The sequence below is a fragment of the Sinocyclocheilus anshuiensis genome, unplaced genomic scaffold (genome assembly GCF_001515605.1).
Source record: "Sinocyclocheilus anshuiensis isolate Anshui unplaced genomic scaffold, SAMN03320099.WGS_v1.1 scaffold782, whole genome shotgun sequence".
Taxonomy (NCBI): Eukaryota; Metazoa; Chordata; class Actinopteri; order Cypriniformes; family Cyprinidae; genus Sinocyclocheilus; species Sinocyclocheilus anshuiensis.
Window position 1 is genome coordinate 1551294 of NW_015546111.1, and position 5888 is coordinate 1557181.

Sequence of the window (5888 nt, forward strand, 5' to 3'; positions counted from 1 at the left end):
GACCAAGGTGGAGCTGGCGGGAGGAAGGAGCCCAACGGAGCCGGTGGGACGGAGCAATGAGGTGCAGCCGGAGGAGCGGAGTCCTGAGGCGATGGCAGGTCGACGCCCGACCATGGCGGAGCCGGTGGGACAAGGGAGCCAAGTGGAGCTGGTGGAGGTGAGGGAGCTAGGAGCCGAGGTGGAGCCGCTGGGTCTACGGGCCGAGGTGGAGTCTGGGCCTCGGAGGCAGGGGGTGAGGGATGCTCCAGCCACGGCGACGATGGAGGATGGCAGACCCGCAGGGCTCGCACCATATTGATGTTGGGCTGAGGGCGAGCAGAGGGACTGCCAGACGACAGCGGTGGAGGAGGCAGGAGCGGGCGGGGAGAGCCCACTCCTAGCGGGACTGGGAAACGGCAGCCCCCTCAGGGCTGGACGGGACCAGCGGGGACGAAGGAGAGAGGAGAGGGGGCAAATAGGCTTCCAGCTCAGTTTCCCAGTCAATAAGATCCCCTTCTAAGTCCAGCAGTCCCAGATGTATTATTAGCTTACCCTCAGCCGCGGTGCAGTGGGCTCCACTCCACGCCACGCTCTCACCGTCCACGGTTTTCTCCCTCGCGATGGCTGTTGCAGCCGGCTCACGCACCTGGTCTGATGGCTAGTCTTGTATGGTCCTCGAGCGATCGCTCCCCCTGCTCCAGCAGGAGGAGGAGCAATTCCGGGCGGACGAGGGGATCCATAGGGACAACGGGAAACAAAAACGGAGGGTAGACACACGGAGGTTACTGTTTTTGGTCGGATCTTCTGTCACAATTCGCTGGATCCACGGGCACGAGGAAACGAAGAAACGTAGAGATTTCTCAGAACGAGAGTCTTTTAATGATTCAAATAGGAGACACCGAGAACAAGGATGACGTTCACAACAAGTAGATCTGGCAAACTAAACTGAACAGACTGGGGCTTATAAACACAGGATAACGAGGGACAAAATAGACAGTTGGAATCAAATTAACACAATTAACACGAGGAAAAACTGGGTCACAGGGAGCAAAACACACAGACAGTCCAGAAGCCTGACAATTATAGGGTATGTATTTCAAATAAATGCTGTTTTTAACTTTTTCATCAAAAAAAAATTCCACAAAAATATTAAGCAGCATAATGGTTTCATTAATAAAAATTAAATAAAAATGTTAGACCAAATCAGCATATTAGATTGATTGCTGAATGAAGCTGAAAATTCAACTTTGTTACCACAAACTATTCTAAATTACATTTTATATAATATTAAAATCGAAAAGTTATTTTTTAGTGATTTCATAATATTGCTGTTGTTACTTTTTTATAAAATTAAATAAGTGCAGCCCTTGTGTGCATACAGTAAGAGACTATATTATATTGATATTTTTTATTCAAAATGTGAATTACTTTCAACATTAAGAGAAGCACAGGAAATCACATAGAACAGAATAAGATTTAGGTAAATGTGTTAATGTGATTTAGAATTTAAAACTGAATTTAATTAAATTAATCTCACTGATTAAATAAAATCAACCTAATTCCATGAATTCAATGTTCTATAAACCATTGAGGGGTTTATAAACATTTGTAAATTATTCATATGTAAAATGGACTACATGTGGTTATTTTCTGGTGTTATTTGAAATCAGTTATCTAATGTGAATGAAAATACGAAAACAATCTATATGCGCAATTCTGAGAAGCAGCGTAGATTTACATATCTCATGTATGATTCACAGAGGCGGACAAAGTACTCAACTCCATTACTTGAGTGAAAGTACAGATGCTGCTGGTCAAACATTACTCCATAACCTTCTTTAAAACCCAGCAACACAACTGTAGATGTATAACTTTACAACAGAAACACTGCTTTAACAAAAAAGCAAAACAGCAAGACTTATTTGACATCAAAACAAACATTTTAAATGCTGTCTAATCGCTCTCGCGGTACTTTGATGTCACACACAGAATGGTCTGCAGTGCTGCTTCAAGTCCAACACCTATTGTGTTTTATTAGGAGACGCACAACAGTTCTTCTGTGGCTTTATAGGTAATATTTTCACCTACACAATTTAGCAAAATCAGACAATATTGTGTCTAATATATACCACAATATTAACTTCTTATTATTGAATTGTTGTAAATAAATATCACATTTGCAACTGGTCAGTGTTAAAATAATGCTGGGAAATCTCTTCATGTAGCCCTACAAGAGTGATTACTGTGATTCGGAGTACAGAGTCACATGTTCATGACAGACTGATGGTCTGTCTCTCTAGATGGACATTGTTACAACATTTCACATGATTCTTTCTCTCCCTGGACAAACCAGAAATGTTTAATCCATTAACCAGTGACAACACAGCATTGTACTTTATTTTATTTCTTACTCCGGTCTATTATTCATTTCCCTGTTTAGCCGAAGGATTATGATGATGTTTTTTGTTTTCCATTTTTTAAGCCATGATGGATTTGAAGGACATCCATATGTTTTATTTTGACGTTCACATCCTGCTGCTCGAAACGGTTAGATGCTGGAGTCATAAACCTATCATCAAACATCATTAATCCCCAGGTCCCTCGTTAAACTGGCCATTATAACACTCTACCCTGGAGGTATTACAACAACCTTAACTACCATTGGCTGATAGACTTCAGCAAAAATTATTACCTTAATAAAGTCTATTTTATAATATTTGCATGCACAAGCATCTTCTATCTGACACTGCAAAGGCTGTCTGGCTCATTTTAAGTGCTCCCGTGGGGAAGTTTCTTGGCAGGCTAAGTGATATGTGGCACTCCCATTTGGAGAGGGACCGCAGTGATGCCGTTTGAGTAAATATGGACTTTTAACTCTGTTCCAAGTCGTCTTATTGCATTTTAGGTTAAGGTCCATGTCATTGCCTTCTCTATCCTTGCCTTCTCCACCACACTCTCTCTTCTTTTTTAGCTGGAATTATGAAAATAATACTGCAACGCCTCATCATGCTGCAGACCTCCGGAGACTAAATACAGCTGGAGGGGTCACCAAATTTAAGAAGCGTGTTGTGAATTTAATTAACGATCACAGCAATGCCAGTAAAATTCAATGTCCAAGAACACTGTTTATGGGTATTTAACTTTAACATTTATAGTAATGATGGTGGGAGCTGGGAATGCTTTTTGATTTGGTATGGAAAGTGTGAAGAATCCTGCTGATACTTGCACCACAGGTTAACAAAACAATTTCAGTTCACACACAAAAAATAAATAAATAAAAATAGTAAAAAAAGCTGTGACATTGCTTTTGCAATACTTGGTTTTGTTGAGGTTTAAAGGTGGGGTATGTATTTTTTAAAAAATGCTTTAGAAAACTAAGTCGGGCCGAGTACCAAAACAAACTTGTAGCCAATCAGCAGTAAGGGGTGTGTCTACTCATGATGGGGACGAGAGAGAGAGAGCGAGAAAGCGCTCAGTGCACAGGACGGACATTAGCTGAGCCGAGCGACGACAGAAAGATAGAGATGGCGGATAAAAAACAAAAGAGGAAAATGTCTGTGGAACAAAAGAAGGCGTACGATAAGTCAAGAAGTAGGACCCGTGTAAATATCGGATCAGCTTTCCAGCGCTGGAGAGAACTCAAGGAGCGGAAGGCCTGCGATCGGATGCCGAGGTTGCTTTGTTTCTTCTCGATAGGTGAGTAACACCGTGTCTACACCGGACACTACAAAGCGACCATTGAAAATCATTTGAAATTTGTGTCAATACGTCATAAATAGTACGCAGCAGCAGTTTTCTGTCGGGGATTTGTTGTGTCGCGCCGCGCCGCATCCAGTGTAGACAGCATCACTGATTATAATGAGTTCTATAGTATTTTGTCGCGGCTGCTCGCGTCCGGTGTAGACACGGTTTTGCTTTGTTTCACAGAACTAATCGTTGCCTGGATTGCATACGTATGTGTGGGGCGGAGCTATCAAAATAGGGGCGAGACCCTTTTGGGGTAGGGGCGTGTTTGTTTTGGTGATTTGAAATATCAACATTGGCTACCAGAAATCACTTACCCCACCCCACATAAATGTTATTCACTTATTAAAGTGAATAACATTTATGAAGACAATAACATAACACTAATGATAAAATAAATTAAAGGGATAGTCCACCCAAAAACGAAGATGTTTAATCATTTACCATTGTATGACTTTGTTCTGAATTGATGTTTTTAACCAAACAACTCTTTGGTTACCCACATTGTTCAAAATAACTTAAAGAAAGAAATACATACAGGAATGACATGAGGGTGAATGATGAAAAATTTTTCATTTTTGGTTGGACTATCCCTTTAAGTATATGTACAGTGTACACTCTATATGAACACTTAAGCCACTGTTGAAGATAAAAAGAAAAAATTGCAACTAAAATACATCTGAAGAAATTGGCAAATGCAAAATAAGATCAGATAATAAAACTTCCATCTTAAAGATCATGGCTCTGCACAAGACAACTGCACAGCCAATACTAAATCATTCCATGTGAGAATGACAAATTGTACAAGACACATGATAGTTGCTTTGACCATTATAGAGATTTGCTTTCTGTTCCCTACTAAGAAGGAGGAGTGTCTGAAGGAATAGCAGACACTTGGCCATAAACTTCACAAGTCCTTCCCACATGAAACCAAAGGTCATAAATCTCATCTCAGTAAACGCTGTAAGTGCCTTTTTAAATCGCTTGTCAAAATATGAAAAGATTTGACGGACATCCAGACATCCAGGAATGGTACACAATAGTTAGGGGACAACGGGGCAGGTCACAGTTTTAAGTCTAGTGAATATTTCTTTGTGAAAGTCAGTTTCTCAACACTCACACACTGATAACGTACTGGCTACAAAAAAATGTACAGAACAATTACATGAATAGTGCCTATACCTACACTCTTAAAAATCAAGGTTCTGGAAGGGAGTTTTCACAGCAGTGCCATAGAACCATTTTGGTATTCCAAAAAAACTTTTTTCTTAATATGAGGAAGAGTTTAATAATCTGAATAACCCTTTTGAAAAGGTTTCATGGATGTAAAAGATTCTTTATGGAGCCATAGACACCAATAAATGACCTTTTTTTTTGTTGCTGGTAAAAAATGCAGATTATTACACATTGTGACCAACACGGGGCATGTTGTCACTATCTGGAGTGTGTTATCACATTTTTCAGCAAAATGTTAACAGTAAAACAATTACGAAAAACAGGTCAATTTAGGAAATGGTGACAAAAAAATAGTAAACTGTTGTTTTGGGCAACCCATACTACATACATTTATAACAATTAAAATATTTATCCTGACCTTACATTTGTATAAAAGACCTATGTCCTATGAACACATTTAAACTTTTAGGTTAAAATCTACTTTCGTTATGTGACTCTAGTATAGTTTTGCTGTTTAACTTTACTTTTTTTGTTACTTTTTTAAGTTACTGAGATACATATCTTGTGACATCTTTCCCATGTGACAACTAGCCCCAGCCTCCCCTATGTGGAATTGAATCTGATATAAAGTAGCTCTCAGACAGGATTTATTCCCTTGAATGAACCCCCCACTCCAGAAAACCCTTTCCCACCATTTCTTTAGTGCTAATGCTTTCTTTAATGTCTTGCATCCACTGTGAATTCTTCACCCTTCTTGAAGACACTTATTATACTCGTCTATATAAGCGAGACCACCACTGCTTTCCTTTCGCCTCTGTGTTCATGGGGAGTGCTGGATTAAAATCCTGGGGGGTGGATTATGGCAATAACCGCTTATTAATTTCTACAGGCTCAAAGGTACAGTATGATCTGTGAGAAAAAGAGCAGGACTAAAGAACTCCTTCATCTCCTGGTGTCTGCAAGAGTCATTGCCGTATGTTACTTTACAA